The sequence below is a fragment of the Dipodomys spectabilis genome, unplaced genomic scaffold (assembly GCF_019054845.1).
Source record: "Dipodomys spectabilis isolate Male_0828 unplaced genomic scaffold, ASM1905484v1 ptg000008l, whole genome shotgun sequence".
Classification (NCBI taxonomy): Eukaryota; Metazoa; Chordata; class Mammalia; order Rodentia; family Heteromyidae; genus Dipodomys; species Dipodomys spectabilis.
Genome location: NW_024870685.1, coordinates 1,307,659 through 1,316,575, shown reverse-complemented (window position 1 = coordinate 1,316,575; position 8,917 = coordinate 1,307,659).

Sequence of the window (8,917 nt, the reverse complement as noted above, 5' to 3'; positions counted from 1 at the left end):
AAGCATGTATTTCCCTCATATATACAGCAATTCTTATATTGCTGGAAAAAACTAACTGATTAAGTTTTAATGACTTAATAATCTAGCTCCTCTATCTAAGAAAAGAACTATAGATATTTAAGATGTTTCATTGTAATAAAGAAATACCATAATTTTACTGGAAATAAGAAGCACATAGACTTTCTTACCTAGGCTGGTTTTAAACCATGATCCATGATGCTCAGATCTTAGCTTCCTGAGTTGCTAGGATTATAGGCATGAGCTACTGATGCTCTGTTTGACTTATTTCTTTGATATGTACAAGACGTTATGTCAAAAACCGAACTTTACAACTTTGGCGGGGGAAGGGGTGGATGCGGGAGTATAGGGCAGAATGGGGAGGTGGGAAGTGATGGGAAGGGGAAAACAAAGGAAGAGGTAACAATGCTTGATATGTACTCATTACCTTGCCTATGCAATTGTATACCCTCTGTACAGTATTTTCACAATAAAAAAAAACAAAAACAATGTTTACACTGGCTAGAAGAGAAAAAGTGACCAAATGTATTAATCAAAGGTCAGGACACTAAAATGAAACATGTGTAAAATGAAAAATATCTGTCCTATCAGTGCTTTAGAGGTTAGAGGAGCTTACAGGTAAATAGTAACTCCTAGATGCTCCATTATCACATGCTACTACTGCTTCCATCGATCTCTGGGTACACAGCAAAACACAAGTGCAGTCACTGATTTAGAACTTTTTTAACTTCTTCTAATTTAAATGCATTTGGATTAAAGGGAAAGAAACACCCTACATATTTGTTAAAGAATGATGCATATCCTTACCAAACGAAATGGGAGGCACTGGTGAACCCCAGGCTAAAGTGTACACAGACTTCTTATGGTACACCCTGGAAATCTGTGGACGTCTTTGGAGTGGAAGGTGGTGCAGAACAGAGGAAGATTTAAAAGTTAAAAAGCAATAGTGAAAATAAACAATGTTTTACAAAAATGATTTTACTACAAACTCAGTTATTCATTTAAAAATCATTTCAGAACCTTCTTCAGTTGATTGGAAAAAATATTTAATATATGAAGTAAGCCAAAATATAGAAAAACTAGCCCTAAATATACCTTATCTAGAAAACATAGTCAGTTCTCAACCAGTGTGGGATAGTTTTGTTTTGTATTGTTTTGGTTTGTTTTATTGGTCATGGGACTTGGACTCTAGGCCTGGGTGCTGTCCCTCAGCTCTTCAGATTAAGGCTAGTGCTCTAGCACTTGAACCACAACACCACTTCTGGTTTACTTCTTGTTTTCTTAGAGGTCTGTTGGAGATAACAGTCTCACAAACTTCCCTGCCTGCGCTGGATTTGAATGGCGATCCTCAGATCTCAGCCTACTGAGTAGCTAGGATTATAGGTGTGAGCCACTGGTGTCTGGCTTATCTGTCCCTGGAGGCAGCCTATTTCAAAATTGCCAAGTATTCTAATACAGCTCTAGCATTACTGAAGTATAAATACTATGACAACTAGAAATTTAAGAAGCTATAAATCCTACCTGTCAAGACAGTGATAATTATTTTAAGTTATTGCTTAGCCATACATCATCAGTATTCAAATATATTTTTAATTTGACAAGATTTGAGTATAGACTGATTTTCCAAATTGACTATCTTTTTAAGGAAATTTTTTCTAGTGATGTGTGTCAGTAAAGCATGCTTTAGACAAAATCGCTATACTATATGACTTAAAATACAGAGTATTTTGTAGGTATCGTTTTAGAACTCTAAAATCAATGACTAAACCAGCTCTGTCATTATTTTTATGTACTTCACAAATTGATAGGAATCATTGTATACAATGACCCAGATTTTCTTCAGCTAAGACATAGAATAAAGTATCTGGATTGGATGCCTAAAAATAAAGCAATATCATTTCCCCATTTACATTATTAGTGTTAGTCCTGAAAATTCACCGTATAATATTTTAGTAATAAAATTATTTAGCAATTTTGTGATGATACAGAATTATTTGATGAATGGATCAAGAAAATGTGGTATATATACACAATGGAGTTCTATGCCTCCATCAGAAAGAATGACATTGCCCCTTTGTTAGGAAATGGAAAGACTTTGAAAAATTATATTAAGTGAAGTAGTCCAGGTGCAAAGAAACATAGGTCCCATGGTTTCCCTTATTTGCCATAACTAACATATGTCTGAGACATATGCAGAAAAGGTCAGATAAGTTGATGTTAGGTGAAATGAACCCCAAGATAAGTATTCAATTTTTTTTTCTTTCTTGCCATTATTTCTAACATATTCACAGAATTATTTAAATTTACACAGTTTTAAGTTGTTTACTTCTGTGGAATGGTTCCCACAAGTCCATTTTTAAATTAAAAGAAGGTATAGAATTTGTTTGGATATAGGTTCTACTTAAAAACTTAAAAAAATGTAAGGTGGATGCTAATTCTCATTCCTGTAATCACAAGCTTATAATATCGTGGTTCCAACGCAGCCCAAGAAGGAAAGCCAGTGAGACTCTTATCTCCAATTAACCATCAAAAACACAAAAGTAAAGCTATGGTTGAAGAGGCAGAGCACTAACCTTGAGGACAATAGGTCAGAGAAAGTGTCCAGGACCAAAGTTTAAGCCCCTGGAAAGCTATACCCTCACCAAAAACAAAATCATACACAGGGCTGGGATTCAGCTTAGCAGCTTAACATGCATGAGTTTTGATCCCTAAAACAACGAAAGGGAGGGATTGTGGAAGCGATTGGGGGAGGGAAGAGAGAAGGAGGGAGGAAAGGAGAGAGATAACTGCATATAGAAAAGAGGGTAGCTCTGCATAGTAAATGATGTTCACTAGGGAAAATGGTCAGGCAAACATTTTCTGTAAAGATCAGAGTAAGTATGTCCAGACTTTGGGAGCCACATGGTAAGCTGTCATTATTCCATTCTGCTGTAGCAGTATGACAGAGGACACAGATAGAATGAATGCATTAAAACTTTACTAACATTCCCTGAAACTTGAATTCTATTTTTATTTGAAATATGGCTATTGAAACTGAGTGAATATTTAGTTTTATGTATTTTGCTTACTTGAAGTATTGTCACTTACAGCTTTGTGGCTGGCTACTCAATTGATTATAACATGTCTGGCTTCTGATGAAGTCTCTAAAGCACCTCAAAAGTCAGCCATCAATAGAAGCCATTGAAGTCTCTCAGCTTTTTGGTAGTCACAATAAGAAAAACTAGAATAAGAAATAAATAAAAGCCTACATTTAAAAACACCAAGGGAGCTTTTATCGAAATTCAGCATAAATTATCTTGTATTTAAACCATAATCCTCAGATCAGCATTCTGAGTAGCTAGGATTACAGATGTGAAGGACTAGCATGTGATTGTTAGTTTTCTTAAATACCAAGACAGCATTGTATTTTATATTGGACTCATCTCCATTCCTGCACTCAGCCATCACTTGGACCTAAGAACTACTGTAATGGATGAGGAACTCTAGGCCTACTTTGTAGTTGGTAGGAAATACAAGAAGTAGAGAAATCAGATAGAACGCACCATAAGAAAATAAATGAGGAAACTGGGTGCAGGTGGCTCACACATGTAATCCTAGCTACTAGTGAGGCTGAGATCTGAGGATTGCAGTTCAGAGCTAGCACAGGTAGGAAAGCTAATGAGATTCTTATCTCCAATTAACCACCAGAAAACCAAAAGTGGGCATTGGTTCAAATGATAGAGCACTTGACTTGAGATGAAAAGCTCAGGGACAGCACTAAGACTGACAAAAAATTAAATAAAAGAAAAACAAATCGGCGCCCATAGCCAATGGCTCACATCTGTAATTCTAGCTTGTCAGAAGTCTGAGATCTGAGGATCAAGGTTCAATACCAGACTGGGAAGAAAATCTATGAGATTCTTATTTCCAATTAAGCACTGAAAACCATAAGTGGCAATGTAACTCAAAGTGGTAGAGCACTAGCCTTGAGCACAAAAGCTCAGGGACAGGATCTAGGACCTGAGTACAAACCCCACAACCAACAAAAAAGGAAAACGAATGAGAATCCACCTTAAAGAAATAGCTAGGTGAGTAAAATATAAAGAATATCTTATTAAAAAACTAAATTAGGATATTTTGACTTAAAGGGCAGTATCATGAAAAGGGAAGACTGGGGTGGCATGTTATTTTATTTTATTTTAATTTACTTATTTACTTTGGGTGTGGAATAGGGCTTGAAATCTGGGCTGGGCACTGTGCCTAAGCTATTATGCTCAAGTCTAGTGCTCTACCACTTGACCCAAACCACCACTTCCGCTTTTCTGGTGGTTTATTGGAGAAAAAAGTCTTACGAACTTTCCTGCCTGGGCTGGCTTTGAATCACGATCCTCAAATCTAAGCTCCTGAGTAGCTAGGATTATAGGCATGAGCCACCAATGCCTGGCTGGGATGATATTTTAGAGTACTAAAAACAAAAGAGACATAACAACATGAAATGAACCCTAATGAAAAATTAATTTGAAAATTTAATTTGAAAAATAGCAAGAATAATATCTGTCTCAAACAAGGAGATGTGTATCTGTATTTGATATAATAACAGTATTATGAAAATATCATTAATTTTCTTAAGTATAATGAAGGTATAATGGTCTATAATGGAAGAATATTCTTAAAATTTAACTTTGTTCCATAAGCTTCTGTGTGTTTATATAGGAACATACAGATAAAAAAGTAAGGAAAAAAATGTCAAAAAATTTAAAAAGAACGAAGGCACTTTTTTGGTGGCTTTATTTTATTTTATTATATATATATATATATATATATATATATATTTTTTTTTTTTTTTACCAGTACTGGGTCTTGAATTCAGGTCTGCTTTCTCCTGCTTGGTTTTGTCACTCAAGTATAGCACTCTGTTATCTGAAACACAACTCTGTTTCAAACTTTTTATGCTTAGCTCAATATAAGACTCTAACTCTTGCCGGGTCTGGCTTTGAACCTTTATCTTCAGATCTCAGTATCCTGGCCAGTGACAATTACAAGCATGAGTGACCAAATGCCTGGCCTAAGTATGATTTTTAAGAACCAAGTGTGTGAAGGACTGTGCTCACTATGATCAGAAAGGAGGAAGACCTAGCCCCTGCCTACAAATTCACAGAATTTCTTGTTTGGGCTAGCTTTGAACCCAGCCTCCTGAGTAGCTAGGATAACAGATTTGAGCCACCATAACCTAACTTAATATGTGACTTTCAACTTCATAAAGGCATGATAGTTTTTGAAAGAGAATGAGTTCATTTTGGTGGTTTGCAAATGCCAAATTACTACAAAATGAAAAAAAAAAACCATAATTTATTGTTATTATTAAGGTATTGTAAGGTGTTCACAATTCAGGAAATGTATACATTTCTCTGTTTCCCCCTAAAGCCCAATGAAGAGATATTTTAAAAATAAATTTCTGAGCAAGGCAGCAGTGGCTAAGGCCTGTGATACTAGCTAGCAAGTAGGCTGAGATCACATAATCTAGGTTTAAAGCCAGACCCAGAAGAAAACTCAGGGAGCAATTATATCCAATTAATTATTTTAAAAAAAACAGGAATTGTAGCTCTGTCTCAAGTATTAGAGCACAAAAGTCCAGGTAATGACCCAGAACATGAGTTCAAGTCCCAAGACTGGTTGAACAAATAAATAAATAAATATATCTGGCCAATTACCTATAACCCTAGCTACTTAAGAGGCTAAGACCTGGGCGTAGATTTTCAAAACCATCCTGGGCCAAAACATTTGTTAATAATCTTTATTTCCAATTATCCATGAAAACCTGGAATGGGAGTGGTTTATCAAGTAGTAAGTGCTTACCATTGTACCCTCAGTTCCAGTCGTAGGATTGGCACCAAAATAAATAAGTAAATTTATTTATTTTTGAGTTTTGAATCTTAGCATGGTAGATTTTTTGAAAGTCTTTCAGATAATAATGATGTGCATATATGTTTATTAACTCAAAATTGAATTAATGCTGATATTTTCCTCAGTCATTTGAGTAATAAGTAAGCATTATCAAGTTCTTACTTGTTGAAATAGTTGTCATACAATCCCACTTTTCCATCATCAGTTCAAAAAGCCCAACAAACCTCTTTGTCTGGGTGCCAGCACCTAGAATGGAGTTTCTGGGCTGGGAAGGTGGCTCAGTGGAAGCGAGTTTGCCTTGCATGCATGAGCCCCTGGGTGTGATTCCTCAGCACCACATAAGCAGAAAAAGCTGGAAGTGGCACTATGGCTCAAGTGGTAGAGCACTAGCCTTGAGCTGAAGAGCTGAGGGACAGCGACCCATGACCATAAATAGAGTTTCCCATACAAACTTCCTATACTGAACCAAGAAAATATCAACAAACTAAACAAAGGAATAACATAAAAGTAAACAGAAGTCTTCCAACAAGAAAGAGCCCAAGCCCAGATGGATTCATTACTCAATTCTATAAAACATTTTATTTTGTCCAGTCGTAGGGCTTGAACTCAGGGTCTGAACCTGTCCCAAAGCTGTTTTTGCTCAAGGCTAGTTTTAGTACTAGTGCTATATCACTTGAGCAACCATGCCATTTCTGGCTTTTCTGTGTATGTGGCATTGAGGAATGGAACACATGGCTTTATGTATACTAGGCAAGCATTCTACCACTAACCCATCTTCCAAGCCCACTATAAGGCTTTTAAAGATGAAGTAATACTAATCCTCCTCAAGCTTTTCAGTGAAATAGATGCAATAGGGAGCAAACCCAAACTCATTCTATGAATCCAATATTACACTCATCCCAAAACTAGGTAAGGATCCAACAAAACAAGCGAATGAATGATCAATTTCTCTCATGAACATAGATGCAAAACTCCTCAATAAAATATTAGCCAACAGAACCCAGAAACAAATACAAGTCATAAAAATATGATCAAGTAGGCTTCATCCCACAGATGCAAGGTTGATTTAATATATACAAATCAATAATTCACATCAGTAGAGCCAATATCAAGAACCACATACTCATCTCAGTAGATGCAGAACAAACCTTCGACAAAAGACCACGCATTGACATTAAAAGCTCTGGAGAAACAAGGAATAGAAGGAACATTCCTTAAAACAATAAGAGCCATAGACAACAGGTCATACTAAATGGGGAAAACTAAAACTATTTTCCTTAAAATCAGGAACAAGGCAAAGTTGCCCCTTCACTCCCCTCCTCTTCAATCTAGACTGGAATTCTTAGCCAGACCAATAAGGAAAGAAAAGGACATTAAAGGAGCCACACAGAGTACGCAAAATTTAAACTAACGGTATTTGCTGATGACCATTTCTTATACTTGAGGACCCAAAAGCTCAACTCCCAAACTCCTACAGCTAATTAATACTTTTGGCAAAGTATCAGAATGCAAAATCAATCCATAAAATTCAGTAGCCTTGGCCAGGCACCAGTGGCTCATGCCTGTAATTCTAGCTACTCAGGAGGCTGAGATCTGAGGATCGTTGATCAAAGCCAATCCAGGCAGGGAAGTCCATGAGTCTCCAATTAACCACCAGAAAACTGGAAGTGGCGCTTTTGCTCGCCTTGAGGTGAAGAGATGAGGGACAGCGCCCAGCTCAAAGCTCAAGCACCATGACCCAAAACAACAACAAATGGTTACTGAACCATTCCTTGGGCAAAGAATATACAAGCAGAAAGGGAAATAATGAAAATGACACCATTTGCAAAAGCTTCAAAAAATAGTAATTAACCAAACCAAAGATGTAAAAATTGCAAAAATCTAAAGAAAGAAATCAAAGAGTATATCAGAATATGCAAAGACCTTCCATGTTCATGGATAGGTAGAATATTGTGAAAATGGCCATAATGCAAAAAATTGATATAAAATTCAAGGCAATCCCCATCAAAATCCCAATGATGTACTTTACTCAGATAAATGAAAGAATCCAAAAGTTCATATGGAAAAAAAAAACGGACCAAAACAGACAAAGCAATTCTTGGCAAAATAAGCCATTCAGGCAGTACCACTATACAAGACTTCAAGTTCTACTAAAGAGCCACAATAACAAAAACAGCTTGTTATCGGTATAAAAATTATTTCTAACATATTTATAAAATGATTTCCATGTTGCTTTGTATGTCCTTCCCCAATGATATAACTCCTGCTTTCACTGTATTTGATGGTGGTATAATTTGTGGAGGGGAAGGGCAAAAACAAATCATGTAACTAGAGATACATGCATAACCATTGCAACAATGAGATGTACAAGTAGTTATGTCGAAAAACAAACTTTACAACTTTGGTGGGGGGGGGGTAGTAGCGGGTGGGGGGGAGAATGGGAAGGAATGGGGAAGGGGATACAAAGAACAGGCAACAATGCTTGTTAATAAATGTATTCATTATCTTGTCCATGTAATTGTAACTCCTCTTTACGGTATTTTCACAATAAAAAAAGAAAAATACAAAAAAAAAAAAAAAAGATCCGAAGACCAATGGAAAAGATTATATTAAGTGAAGTAAGTCAGGCCTAAAGAAACATAGGTCTCATGGTTTCCCTCATTTCTAATAACTAGTATACATCAAGCAGAGATCTGAGGGACAATCAGAAAAGTTCAAAAGCTATGTACTTATGACCCAATAAGATGATGTTAAGAGAAATGAACCTCAAGATAGGGACAGAAGTGTTTTTTTTCTTTCTATTGTTTCTAACGTATTCACAATATACCATGTGATTTTTTTTTTGTTTCTTTGTATGTTCCTCCCTCATCGTAAAACCCCTGTTTTCACTGTATTTTATGTTGGTGCCTTGCAACTTTTATATACACTTTTCTAATTTGGGGAGGGGAAGGGAAAAACAAAATGCTTAAATAGAGATATAGGTTAGGTTGACCCATTGTAATAATGAGATGCACAA